Genomic DNA, 14,866 nt, shown 5'->3' with positions numbered 1-14,866 from the left:
TCAGCTCGTGGGGTAAACCTTCTCTCGCCATCTGGGGAACGTCTGCGTTGGGTACCAGAACCTCTGATCTGCACTGCTGAGATTTGGAGAAAGCCCTCTTTAATCTCCTCCCTCAGTTTCTTGTGACCGTCCTCTATCTTGTCCTCTAATTTTTGCAGACGTGTTTCCACTGCTGCGATTCTGGCATGTGTTGGGCCATTCACAGTGTCTGCATATGCTCGGAGCTTCTTTGCCATATCCAGCACAGTCTCCTCACCATCATCCTGCTTCATCATTGCTAAAGCAGAAGCATATTCTCATGGCCCAAGTCGTACAAGTTTTCTCCACATCACAGATGTGCATGGTACCAAGTCTGGATTTACAAAGTTTCCATCATCTGAGAAGACAATCTCAGCTACTGCCATTTCCCTCAAGCGTTGAATCCCTTGTTCTATGGTTTTCCACTGGGTTTGCTGCATATAGAGATCGTCTGCGCACAGATATCTTTGTGCTACACTTCTTAGGACCCATTCCCAGAGGCTGTGAGAGTTAGCCCTGCTCATCATTCCTTGGTCTATGACAGGATCCTGTGACAGGGATCCCAAATGTTTCACTTCAGTGCCATCCAGAATTGTAGCCTCGCCTGCAGCATCCCAGAGACGGACCAGCCAACTAATTATGGATTCATTGGGTCATCGGGTGTAATCCTTCCTTAGGCCACGAAGGTCCTTCAGGGAATAAGACTCAATATTTGCGTCTGATCTTGCACCTGCTGCTTTGACTCCTGATTTTATGTCAGGAGGCATTGAGGTTCCTTCTCCTGTATCACCATCATCATCATCATCCACTGGTGGATCAGTTTTTTCTGTGCATTTCCGACTTCTAGTACTGGTAGCAACAGCCATGGGTTTAGATGCTGGCTTAGGCTCACTATCTGGTTTGGCTGCTGGCTTCAAGCCTGGGCTGTTGGCTACAGCTTGAGTGACTGGGATAGCTGATTTATCTCCCTGCCCCCCTGCCTCTGTCTGCTGCCCTACACTATCTAACAGAGTGCGATAAGCATAGGCCAGGGCCCAGCTTATTGCAATAAGCCTTTTCTCCTTAGAATCGTCATGGCACTTCTCTTTTAGGTATTTCCCCACCTCTGCTGCTTTCTGAATTTGGTCCCGTGGAAAATCCCAGTCTACAGGATCAGAAAATTCCTTCAGGGTTTGGCCTATATTTTCCCACTGTCTGCACCACTCAGGATTTTTCACGCCTGCATCTGCTTCTGGGCCAGGGGTCTCACCAGCTCCTCTGGATATCTCAGCCCTCATTCTAGAGAAGCTGCAGACCATATAGAGGAAGCTTACCAGATTAAATACCAGAAAGATGGTCTCTTTAACATTCAGGGGAAACTAAACATTCTCAAAAAGTGGCATAACCAATCCAAAGGAGAAGAAGGAAAGGGAAGGCTGGAAAGTCTCATTCTTGGCTCCTCCTCTAACAGACTGAGTGTAGTTACTAATAAATTCCCAAAACCTACTACTGGAATTGGGATGCAGGGTAGGATGAAGAAACCATAAACCATACATATCGTAAACAGAGGCCAGTATCTTTGTAAATGCTTTATAAATCATTATCACCAAGGCCAGCACAACAGCCATTCCAATCCGTACCCCTCTACCGTAAAAATTACTTGTTAAGGACAATAATCCTAGTGACCAGAAAGGTATTGAAACCTCAAAAAGGTCTAGAGCCCAGAGCCACAATAAGGCATTCACAACCACAGACATCAGGGGTCCAAGCAGCATGGCTACTAACTGCTTTAACAACAAGAAACACACAATTAATAGGGTTTTTTTCCACCTTTTCCAGCCGTGCGTTGGGTGCCAATTCATGTATTTGTCCAGGTTTAGAGCAAATTTGGGGAAGAATCCCCCAAAGGAGCTCCTGTGGGAAAAGCAGATTCAATCAGCCCCTCCCCCCCAACTGGTCCGGGAGGAAAAAATACCTCCTTGGAGAAAGGTGGAAAAAAACCTCTTTATTAAACAATAAGATCAAAACAGTGTCAAAACAATGAGACCCCTTGCCACTCTAAAAGAGATGACAAACTGAGAAAACCCCGGGTTCAAGCAGCAGCTCACTCAGTCTCTGATCGGTCCCTCCGGTGCTGGAATTGTCGCAGGCCAGGCCAGGCCCAGTGGGCCACAGCTGCAGCTGCCGGTGCTCTCCTGGGTGTTCAGTCCAGAGCAGTTTCAAGAGGTCCAAAGAACAAGGAAAAAAAAAGTCCAGGGAACTTCTCTGCCTCAGCTAGCTAACACTAAGTAAAAAACAAAAGAAGAGCTCTGTCCTGCTGTCTGTCCGCAGACAACACAGTCAGGAGCAGGAATGTGGAGGAATGAGTGCAGTGTCTGAAAACAAACTGCGCGCTTCTTCTCTCCCTCCCTTCACTCTCTGTAACACTCTTAAAGGTACAAAACTTATTATTATTCAACATAAACAGAATGAGACGATTGGGGATAAAAGCATTATATAGTCAACCCAGGACACTTTCTTTGGGGATTTTTCCAGCTCTGCCACATCTTCAGCTCCTTCTGAGAATGTTGAACTGTGGGGTGGAGGAGTCAGGTTGGTTTCAGCATTATTCACCCCAAAAGCAGAGTAACCCGCCTCCTTCATTTCCCAATGGGGGCTTTGCAAACAGGGCCTTGCTGGAGTTGTTGGAGCCCATTGCAGGCAGAGCCTCCTGCTCCAGCAGGAACTGCCTTTCCTGTGCCATAAGCAGGACAGGTCCCGCTTCAGGAAAAGCCCCAGGCCATCCCCAGCACAGGGAAGGGCTCGGGCACAAGGGCAGAGTGCCGTGCTGGGAGCTGTGTCAGGGAGAGCCTGAGGCACCAAAGGCACCTTGGCAGCAGCAGCTGCTTGCAGGCCATGGCCAGAAGCCTCCCTTGGCAGCCCGGCCTGGTGGCCACCACTGCAGAGCTGCTGCCTCAGGGCTCATTCCTGGCTGGGCTCTGAAAAGCCACTTCTGCTCCAGGAGCCTGACTGGGAAGCCATTGGCCCCAGCACCTTGGGGACAAGATATGAATGACAAAACTCTTCATGGCAGCAGAGCCAAGGCAGGGGCAGAGGAAAGGGCAGAGCCAGGCCCAGGGGACAGGGCTGCCATGGTGATGGCTGTGAGGTCACTGCCCCTGCAGCAGCCTGGCTGCCCTCAGCAGACATTCTGGCCAGAAGCGCTGTGAGGGCACCCAGCACATCAGAGAACACAGAGAACAGGAATTCTGTCCCTGGGGATGAGAGGGTTTCACTGGGTCAGGTTGCACAAATTGTCCTGCTCTTGGACAATTCCTGTGATGGGGAATCCACTTCTCTGGAAAAAGAGCTGCAGTTTTGTGCCACTCTCATGGCTGTAAAATATTTCCTCCTTCTAACAAATGTAAATCCACCCTTGTTTAGTTTAGAGATATTGACCCTTGTTCTGTCAAGGAAACATTTGGGAGAAAATACCTTTGACCACTATTTTTCCATTTTCACAGACCTTGGAGAAGACACAAAAGTCTCCCAAGATGGGGTTTGGAGGCCTCATCGCAAAACCAGCTGGTAGAGGCTGATGGCTCTGGGCTCAGTGGTGTGGAGACTGAGGACAGAACAGGAGTAGCCATGGAGGGATGGAAGGGTGGTTTTAGAGTGGCTGGAGCTTTTCTTCATAGTAGGAATGAGCCTGAAGAAGACATAATAGCACCAAGTGCAGTTAGAAAGGTCCAGACTAAACACCAGGAGAAAGGAATTTCCCTGGAGGGGCAGGGCTATGGTGCAGCACATCCCCCAGAAGGAGCCTGGAGCAGCCCAAGGCTTTGTGTGGGCAGGCAGAGGCAGGCAGGAGGCAGAGCTGTCAGCAAAGGAAGGTCCCAGCCAGGTGGGGCAGCCGGGGGATGCCGACAGCCTGCAGGGATGGAGGCACAGGTTTGCTCAGCACCAGAGACACCTTTCCCTTGTTTGTCCTCACCTGTCATCACTGCCACCAGTGTTCTGCGCTACCTGGAACCTGGGGACACTTTCTCAGTCCTGTCCCTCAGAAAGATCTATTTAAAGTATGAGCAATTTCAGTGTTTCACCCTCTTTTTGAGTCCCTGCGAAGTTCTTTGAGCACACTCAGAGGTGAGGGACTGAGTCTGATCCAAAGAGCACCAAAGCCTCAGAGGGTCATTAAAGTCCCTGTGCTGTGTCTGTGCTGCTGAGCTGGGCCGGACTCCTGGCCCAGAGGCAGCTCCTGGCAAGGGCAGCGCTGCAGAGAGACAGCTCTGGCCAGAAGCAGCTCCTGTGCACAGCCCAGCAGGATTGGGGCACTGCCAGGGCCCCTCAGGGACACCAGCAGGGCACAGACAGAGCTCACAGGGGCTCAGCACTGGCAGGGGCTGTGGCATGTCCCCGAGGGGGCTCTGTCACAGCAGCACCTCTGGGGCTGTGTCATAGAGGCACAGAGAAGCGGTGATGTCAGCAAGGGGCTGTGTGACAGCACAGAGTGGGCTGTGTGAGGTCACAGATTGGGCTGTGACAACACAGAGTGGCAGTATGCCATCATAGAACGGTTTTTGTGACATCACTGAGAGGGTAATGACATCACAGAGCTGGCTGTGACATCATATAATAGGGTGTGAGGCCATAGAGCAGATTGTGCCATCATACAGGGTGTCTCTGTGACATCAGAGAGTGGGTTGCGACATCACTGGGTGGCTGTGTAACATCACAGAGCAGGCTGTGACATCACAGAACAGACAGTGATATGAAAGTGTGACTTTGTGACATCACAGAGTCTTCTGAGACATCACAGTGCAGATTTACGACATCCCCTGTTTCTGTGACATCACAGGATGCTGTGTGACATCACAGGGGCAGTGTGAGGTCACTGGGGAGGTCACTCTGCCCTGGCCCCCCTCACAGTTCCCCCCAGAGCAGTCCAACCCTGCTCGTGCACAGCGGGGTCCCCTGTCCCCCCGGATCCCCCCGCCCCCAGCCCCGCAGCCTCCCCCAGAGGATGTTCCACGAGATCGACCCCAGAGCCTGACACGGGGACGGGGGGCCGGGGCCCTGGGGGTGGCACAGGGGGACTGGGACCCCCCGGCAGTGTCCCTGTGTCCCCCAGAGCCAGAGCCTGGGCCAGGGCTCCTTCACCCTGTTACGAACGAGGGCTTGAGAGCGCTGAAAAAATCCCCAGCAAGGGATCAGCAAAAACCAGATTTAATATTAAGGGACAGCAGCACAAAGTTCCTTGGCAAGTGTCATTCTGCTCCTGACTGGACACTTCAGGCACACCAGGGAAACAAAGCAACAACAAAACCAAACAGAATCCAGGCTATCAAACCAGAAATTAACTCAGAATTTTCCCTGTCTGTGTGTGACACAAGGACACTGAGGGCAAGGATAAAAGTAATGTGGCCTAAAAGCTTAACAGAGCTAAAACTTAACAGGACTGAACTTACACCTTAACCTTAACTGATACCTTAAACCTCCCAATTTAGCAAAAGAACAGCACTTAACAGTATGTAACTTTACTTATAATCTATGACTTTGCTATTTAACAGAGGAATAACATTTAATTATATTCAACTTAGCTTATAACTTATAATAAACATAACAATTTAGCAAAATAACAGCTCTCAGCAGCATTTAACTTCACTTAGACCTTCGTGACTTAAACTTCACTTACAGGCCTGACTGACTCAGCTATCCAAGGCACTCCAACCCCTCAGAGAGCAGCATTTCTGCCACATTTCCCCAGCACAGGCACTCCTGTGTGCACACACACACAAAGAGTCAGTGCAAAGCACCTGTGAGAAATTTCCCTGAGAGCAGGCAATGCTCACTGTGGATCCTTTGGCATCTCCCAGCAAAGGGCAAAGGGCTGAGGCTGGAGGAGTGGGGGGATCAGCCCAGGCTCTGTGGTTGTTCAGGATCCCCGAGTGCAGCAAACGGGAGAGTTCCCAGCTGGGAGAGGCTCCACTCAGAGGGAGTCGCTGGCCCAGGAGAGCTCCAAGGGCTCCTTTTGGAGCGCTGTTTGCAGGGCCCCAAGAGAGGGGCTTCAGTCCCAGCAATGGTTCATCCTGGCTGCACTTGGCACCAACAGCTTTCTTTAGCAGTGTGAGAACAGGGATGTTGTGCCACTGAGGGGACAAAAACAGTTCCCAGGGCTGCTGCTAAAGGAACCAGGAGCTGGTTGGGCAGCAGCAGTGCCTGGAGCAGTGTTTGTGATGAGCTGCAGAGGAGCTGAGCCCTTGTGCAAATCTCCTGTTGGCCAAGGCCGAGCCCCAAGGAGCATATCTCAGCTGGCAGGGTGGTCTGAGAAGGGGAGGGGGGAATGCAGAAACACAGGGCCCATGGAACCAAGGGACCATTGTGACACTGTGGGGGCCTGTGACACCAAGGGACCATTGTGACACTGTGGGGCCCTGTGAGACCAAGGGACCATTGTGACACTCTGGGGGTTTCATGGAATCAGGGAGACCACTGTGACATTTTTGAGCCTTATGGAACCATGGAGACAATTGTGACACTTTGGGGTGTCATGGAACCAAGGAGACCATTGTGACACTGAGGGGACTCATGGAACCAGTGAGACCATTGTGGTGCTATGACGATCCATGGAATAAACAAAGCATTGTAACTCTGTGAAGCCTCATGGAACCAGTGAAACCACTGTGACTCTGGGGATCCCTACAGATCCAAGAGGACCATTGTGATACTGTGGGGCCTCATGAAACCAAGAGGCCTTTGTGACACTGCAGGGCTGCATGGAACCAAAGGTCCATTGTGACATAGAGGGGCCTCCAGTCATCAATGGTCCATTGTGACACTGTGGAGCCAAAGGAGACCATTGTGACACTGCAAACCCCCAGGATCCGTCCAAAGGTCAATTGTGACATTGCAGGGCTCATGGAACAGAGGAGTCACGTGACATTGTGGGGCCTGGGGAACAACAGAGACCATTGTGACACTGCAAGGCCTCATGGAATTGTTGGGACCATTGTGACACTGCAGGGCTGTATGGAACCATGGGCCACTGTGACACTGTGGTACCCCATCAAACCAAGGGGCCAGTGTGACACTGCAGGTCTTCTTGTAATCAAGGCACCATTGTGACACTGTGGGCCCCACAAAACCAAGGGAACTCAGAACAGGTCTGGCTGGTTTGGCCTCCCAGGGGTCACCTGACTGGTCCAACTGACCTTGGCATGGTAAACGTCTCTTCTCATCTGCTACTGAAACACTGGGACTCCATGCTCTTCTTGCCATTAAAAAGAACTCTCCTTCTCCTCCAGGCAGTCATGGTCAGAATTGGGATTTCACCTCCAAATTTCCTTATATCCAGGGTTTTTCCCATAGGAATATTGCCAGGACAAGTCTGGCTGGCAATGGTTTCACAAGGGTCAGCTCTCATCTTTCCCTAAAACCCTGGGGAAGGCTCTGTGCTTTCCTTCCTATGAGAAAGAACTGTCCTGCATCTCCAGGTGCCGATGGCGAGATTGGGCTTCCACCTCCATAATTCCCTATATCTGCTCCCAGACAAAATCTGCCATTCCTAACAAGTCTGGCTGGCCTTGGACTAGTGCGGCTCTCACCTGCCTTCCAAACACTGGGGCTCTGTGCTTTCCTTCCTGTGGAGAAGAACTGTCCTTCTCAGCCAGGTGCCCATGGCCACAATTGGGATTTCACCTCCAACATTGCCTGTTGTGACAGACTGGAGGAGATTGTTGCCCAGAAACATGTCATATGTGAGAGAGGAAGGGGTAGGTCCAGCCTTGCCCTGCCCTGGAACCCCAGCCCTGCCCTGTCCTGGAACCCCAATCCCCCCAGAGCCTCTATCCCAGCCCAGTAGTATCTGCCAGTCCCTGGCACAGCACAGGCAATGCTCCACAGCCACCTCTGGAGCCCCCAGCCCAGCTCCTGAGTCCAAGTCCCACCTGGGGGAAGGGCGCAGGAAGACCAAGGGGTATTGAAGGCTGACCACAAGGCAAGCACACATCCTATCTCCTGTTGGAATTTCCATCTGAACAGTGCTGGAATCCAGGAGTTTGTAGCTGTGTGTGTGCTTCTCTGTATATTTTTTGTCTTTCTTTCTGTGTCTTCTTCTGTTTTCCTGCAAATTTTGATTAACATTAAATTAAACAGGCTTAGAGTTTGTGCGGTTGAAAGCGCCAAGTCAATGCTTTGAGAAGTGTTTTTTGTTGGTTGAATGTCTGTTGTAGTTTGACATGAGAAGAATTTTAAAAATAATACAAAACTGTTTGTGTAACTGACCATCTGTTAAACCACTAAGATACTGAACACACATCTGTGAAACACAAATGTTAAAGATGAAAAAACCCAGGAATCTCCTCTTTCTTTTCCAGTCAACAAAGAAGCAGCGGGCCCTGGCCCCAGCCCCCATCTCAACCAAACCAAACCAAACCAAACCAAACCAAACCAAACCAAACCAAACCAAATCAAACCAAACCAAGCAACCCTGCCATGGGCCAAGCCCCTTCCCCCCTCCCCAGGCTGCCCTCATCCATCGGCCCCATTCTAACCAAACCAAACCCCAACAACTACCAAAGAGGAAAACAAAAGAGGCTTCAAAACCCCGACCAGAACAAAGCTAGCCACAGCTATTAAAATCTTACCTTTAAGTCCCCTCCCCGCAAAAAAACCTAAAACTAAAAACCCCTACAACCTACAACCTATACAAAATAACCCCACAACTAAAAATTTAAACACTAAAACCCCCAAAAACCCACCATAAAACCAGTCCTAACACAATCCAACCACAAGTTACTAGCAGGTCAGGTGTTAACCCTTTCAATTCTTCAATCTTCCCTCAAGTAAAACTAGAAAACTAAATACAAGCATACAAAAAAAACAACATAAACCCATCAAAATCACTAAAGAAGAAATGAAATTGCAAATAAAAAAAGAAAAAAATACTTTATTCTTAACACTAAAATCCTCCTATAAACTACAATGAAAAAATTGTTTTCCATTATAACACAGAAAACTAAAAAAAAATCAAAATACACAAATTAATATAAAGTAAAAACCTCCATGCTAGATTAAACAAATGTAAAATAACTGTAATTTCTTCAAAATTATAAACAGAAAAAAAGCAATGCACTATCCCCAAGAGAGGATCTCTATCCCCAGAGATAAAAATAATTTTAAAAGTAAATAATAAAAACTTTTACTTTTAAACAATTAATCTTTAAAACAATACCCCATAAGTCGACATGGCCCATAAGCGAGCTGTCAAAAACCTTGTAGCAATAAAACCTGCCTCACAATAACAAAGTTCCCCAGACAACTGTAATCCATGACAAAATTAAAACCCCAAAAACCCTGTTTTTCTTTTGTAAAAAAAATTTCCATAACCTTAACAAGAAAACTTCTCTCCCAAAGTAAACTAAAAAGAGAGTATTCTAGAAATAATAAACTAACTAGAAATTTTAAGTTCACTTTCTTTACATTGTCAGTAAAAAAAGAAAGTTGCAAAGAAAAGAAAAAGTGTTCCAAAGCGTTTACTTTAATTCTTACTGCCTTTGTACTTGTATTTACATTTAGTAAAAATTTTCTTTTATGCCCTTTTCAAAGTTTTAGCCTACTTTACCTTTCTCATAATCCTATCTCACAACAAAAAATAAATAAATAATAAACTGACACTAAAACCCACCACACTCATAAATCCATCAATTAAGAAATCTCAAGATTAGAAAAAACTTAAATTAACAAATCAAAACCACTACGAAGCCATAATAAACCTTTTGCCAAAGTTTCTCTGATTTTTTAAAGTTTCCAGAAAAGGCTGTTTAAATGTTTTGAGCTTCTAAGGAACTCTTCTGTTGTTTCTCCAGTGCATCCAACTCAGAGGACAAAAACAGCTGTAATTCCTTGTAAATGTCCCATTGAGAGAGTTGTTTGGGGAATGGGAGTCAGGGCTTGCCTGTCCTGCTTGGCACAGCCCAGGCAGGGCTTTCCCAGCCATATTCCACACTCCATTTCCCAGCTGGAGTGGCTGGTGCCTCTGAGTTGTGCTGTCCCAGCCCCAGGGATGCTCTCCTTGTCTGCCCATTCCCCCACGGTCTCTGGGCAGGGATGGCCTCAGTGGGGGCTGTTGACATCCTCAGCACCTTGGAGGCTGCTGCTGAATTTTCCTGCTCCAGAGGCTTGTTCAGCCTTCAGCTCTTCAGTGCAGGAATTCAGTGTCCCAGGGCTCATTAACATGCAGAACACCTTAACAAGCCAAGCCTCTGGGAGTCATTTGACTTAAGTGTTCAAATCTTTTGTGGTTAATTAGACAGATTTTAGAAGTGTATTCAAACTGAATATATCCTATTTAAAAAGACAGCGAGAAACCATATTTTTAAGTCCTGTTGAGGTTTTTTCCCTGTTCATAAATTGATATGTGCAGTCTCCAATTGACACTGAATCCAAGTACCTCCTCATGCAGTTTGAATAGATATGAAAATCAAGACCCTTCATGGCTGACAATCAATCAGACTCTGTCCCTACCCCCACCCCACCATTTCCCCCACCCAAGCCCTGGCACTCAGAGCAGCCTTGTGCAAATCTGAGCTCTCTCCAGCCCAGGCTGCACCTGCAGCTTTCAGCTCCTTGGCTCCAACTCGCACCTGCTTTCCTTGGAGAAGGAGCTGCCTGAGACACAGAGGGATGTTCATTTCTTTTCAGCCAACAAAGCCAAGGGAAGGCACAGCTCCATCAAATGCAAAAGTCATCCCTCTGATGGATATTAAATCCACTTTCCACAGCAGACAGTCTCAGAGCAATGGAAAACACCTTCAGTGCCCAGCACATATCCCAAGGCCCCCAAACCCTCTCTGCCCCAATTCTGCCCAGATTTGCTCTTTGCACACACAAGTCACAGGTTGAAATCAGGAGCTCCCTCCATGCCCAGAGGGAGGAAAAGAGAGAAAGGGGATGAAGAGGTCTCTTGTGCAGAGCCAAGGTCCAAGTGCAACCCCTGCAGTGGGAACCAAAAACTCATCAGGTTTGTGTCCTTTGGCCTCAGGTCCTGGTGACACTCAGAGGCACCGAAAGGTTTCTTGCCAACAAATAGAACTTGAACATTTGAACCGTTTAATAACCATCACAGCTCTTCCCTCAGCTCTCTGGGATGTCCCAGCAGCATTTGACATGTCCACTATCCCCCAGGGATTTCCAGACAGGAACAGTTACAGACAATAACAAAAGAAAATGTAATTCTGTAATGGATATAAGCACAATTAAGATGTTGACTAATGTGTTATTTACTTCAACTTCAGAAAACTAGGCAACCAGCTGAAGCTCAAAGCATGAAAATAGTCAGTTGAGAGACACTTGAATGACCAGAGAGCATCTAGAGGAGGAAATCTGGGATGAATGGGAAGTACATAGACCCAGATGGTCTAGTGAAGAGATGTCCTTAGACATGGCCATTTAAACAGGAGGGCTGGAAACACCTGTGGAAAAGGGAGATTAAATAATAGACTGAATATTGGTGACACAAGAAGATGGGAAGATCAGTATTTGTTCTCCTTCTGCCATCAGTATACCTCCAGGGAATTCCTGTTCCTGGTGGGAAAACATTGACATTTCTTAAAAGTACTCAAATTACCTAGCTGAAAAAGATTTGCTTGTATATTATGAAACAAACAGGTATTAACACTGGTGCCCTATTACAGGCAGACATCAGCTGTGTGCCCATGAACAGCCAGTGCCACTTGTGCCCTGAGGTGCCCAGCTGGGATTGAATCTCTCCAGAGAGCACCTGAGGGAGAGAAGAGCACCTTGCAAGCTGCAGGTCCCTGAAAGCCCCGCAGGGCTCCTGTCCTATCAACATCTGCTCTGCTCCAGTCTGAAACGGGGCCCAGCATGGTGCCGGGATCATCAGAGAGCTGAGGTGTGTGCTGGAATTCAATGCCCTCCCCATCCCACAGCAGCCCTGCATTTTCCTGCGGCAGCCTTGGTCTCCAGCACAGTCATGGAGGCTCTTTGGGCTCTGGAGTGTTCCTGCAGCCCAGAGAGCTGGCCATAGCTGGGAACAGGCCCTGAGCCCCGCAGGAGGATGGAGCTGGGCCACAGCCAAACTCAGCCCAGGCCAAAGCTGGGCTCAGCAGCCAGGGCTGCCAAGGGCTGGGCACAGAGGCTGGCACTGACAAATGTCCTGGGCCCCCTCCCTGCTCTGTCCATGCCACCAAGGGCACAGAGCAGCCTCCTCTCTGGGCCACTTGCCTGTTTGCAATGCCTTGCACAGGCGCTGGCCCTGCCCCACAAGGCCTGGCCTGAGTCCTGCCCCTGCACGCTCAGCCAGGCTGAGATGGACACTGATGGTTTCTGGGCCAGGCTCTCGGAGCCCAGCCCAGCTCCCTGAAAGCTCAGCCAGCTGCCCTGAGCTCTGGGCAGCACCAAGGGCCTCTCCCCAGCCCAGCCCAGCCGGCTCTGGCCCCACAGCTCTGCTCAGGCCAGGCTGCTCTGGGCACTGCCCCACAGACTCAGCCCCTGGCAAGGGCACAGCAGCAGCTGCAGCTGCCACAGGACTCAGCCACAGCCATGGGGGAAGGTGCTTGGCCAAGGCCAAAGGAGGCTCCCTGTGTGCCCTGCTCCCCTCGGGCTGAGGTGCTGAGGGCTCTGCAGCCCCTGCTGCCATCCCATCTGCCCAGGGCAGCACAAGAGCCCCAGCCTTGGGGCCCTCAAGAGCTGCTCCTGCTCCAGGCCCAGGGCCCATCCCAAAGCTGGGACAGGCACAAAGCTGTGCCCATTTCTGTTCATTGCTGCCCTGATGGGGATGGATCCTCAGCCACTTGGATGTTGCTGATGAATTTTCCTACTCCAGAGGCCTCTTCTTTCTTGAGCTCTTCAGTTCACGAATTCAGTGAGGAAAGCTCATAAACATTTGTTCAAATCACTGTAACAAGAAAAGCCCCTGGGAATAATTCAGGTTTTCCATTATTCTGTGATTAATTAGGCACATTTCAGAAGTGCATTCAAAGTGAATATACTGTATTTAAAACAATGAAGAGAGAATTGTTTTCTCCTGTTAAGTTTTCTTTTCCTGTTTATAGAGTGATATCAGCAATGTCCAATTGATATTGACCACAATCACCTTCTCATGCAGTCTGAATAGGTATGAAAATCAAGACACTTATGGCTGACTATCAATAACACTTTGCCTCTACCCCTTCCCCACTGTTATGAATGAAGTTCTATATGTTTAATTCAATCAACAATAAAATTGAATTTAACATGTATTTAAATTGCGTAGTAATTTTATATAAAATAATATCAAATATAATCAAGCAGATACAAAAAATTTGGCAGTGATTCAGATAAAGCATGTGCAAAACTGATCGATCGAGGAAATGGGAGGGTTTTTCTCACCTTGTCTCCTGTAGAAAAAACACAGGAATCCAAACACAACTTATATACAGGATGCTAGACATATTTATAAATATTTTCCCATAAATCTCCTCCTATTTTTGATTCTTGAAATCTACATCACTATACTTCTCAGCATATGCTCCGCTTGTTGCTAAGGGGTCCTTTGGCTCTTTGGTGATCACATCCAACAAAGGCTTCTCCTCACTGTCATTGTCCTTTGAAAAACCCCACAGGTTGCACATGTGCCCCTTCTATAACACAATTCTTGTATTATATCAGCCAGAATTACATTTCAAAAAAAAAAAGCCTTATTATTTCAAAAATACCTGGAATCATTTAAATTTTGTCCATTTCAAGGCCGATTCTCTAATTATCTCGATGCCTATTCTGTTTTGAGATTTTACTTATCTCAAACTACATCCTGTATCCTATTTTTTCATGAACATCTGAAAACATCTGTTTTGTGACACTAATTACACATCCTTTTCCTCTATTGCTTTTTTCTAAAATTCCAGTATGTTTACAATTGTTAGCACGAATCATATTTATTTATCACACCACCATTTCCGTCATCCAACCCCTGGCACTCAGAGCAGCTGAGGAATAGAGTCAAATCCAGGGGTGTTCCCAGGGCTCAAATTTGGGGCCAGGACAGTTCAATCTCTTTATTGCTGATCTGGATGAGGCCATCGAGGGCACCCTCAGTCAGTTCCCAGGTGAGCCCAAGCTGGGTGGCAGTGTGGCTGTGCTGGAGGTCAGGAAGCTCTGCAGAGGGACCTGGACAGGCTGGAGCCATCCGTGGGCCCAGGACAATTGGATGAGGTTCACCAAGGCCAAGGGCCAGGTCCTGCCCTGGGCTCACAACCACTCCAAATCCCTGGCTGTGCCCTGCCCCTGATCCCCACGGCCTGTCCAATTTCCTTTATCCCTGCATTGCCGGGGAATTTTTGGAACAAGGCAGCTCTGCTCTGGCTATGGAGAGAGGTGCAGGTGTGACCACTGGTGTGAGAACCACAATTCATCAGATTTGTGTCCTTTGGGGTCAGGAACTGGTGAGACTCAGAGGCACAGAAAGTTTCTCTTCATGGCCCAAGGACCATGGTTGAACAGGACACAATTTCATACCAATCACACTGCTCCCTGAGCTATGTGCAATGTCCCATCAGTGTCTGATGAGTCCACCATCCACAGGAGATTTCCGTGCTAAAATTAATTTTAGACAAACGTGGTTTTGTGATAGATATAAACACAATTAAGTCCTTGTATCAGGATGCTCGTCCTGGAGTGGGTGCAAAACAGCTCCAACAATTCCTGATTTGCAAAGCTGTCAGTGGTAGATGAAGAAGGGAGGTCAGGCTGCTTTGGATGTTGAGGAAATGCTGAAACCAGCCTGACTCATTTCACCTCCTCCTGTCCTGGCTGATCTCCTCTCTTTCCCCTTTCACCCATTGGCTTTTGTCTCCCCCCAGCCCCCGGTGAAGAGCCTGGCTCTGTGTTCTCC

This window comes from Melozone crissalis, unplaced genomic scaffold, assembly GCF_028551555.1.
Source record: "Melozone crissalis strain CALT ecotype California unplaced genomic scaffold, PUWL_Pcris_2 ptg000139l_1, whole genome shotgun sequence".
Lineage (NCBI taxonomy): Eukaryota > Metazoa > Chordata > Aves > Passeriformes > Passerellidae > Melozone > Melozone crissalis.
This window is presented reverse-complemented; position numbering follows the sequence as displayed.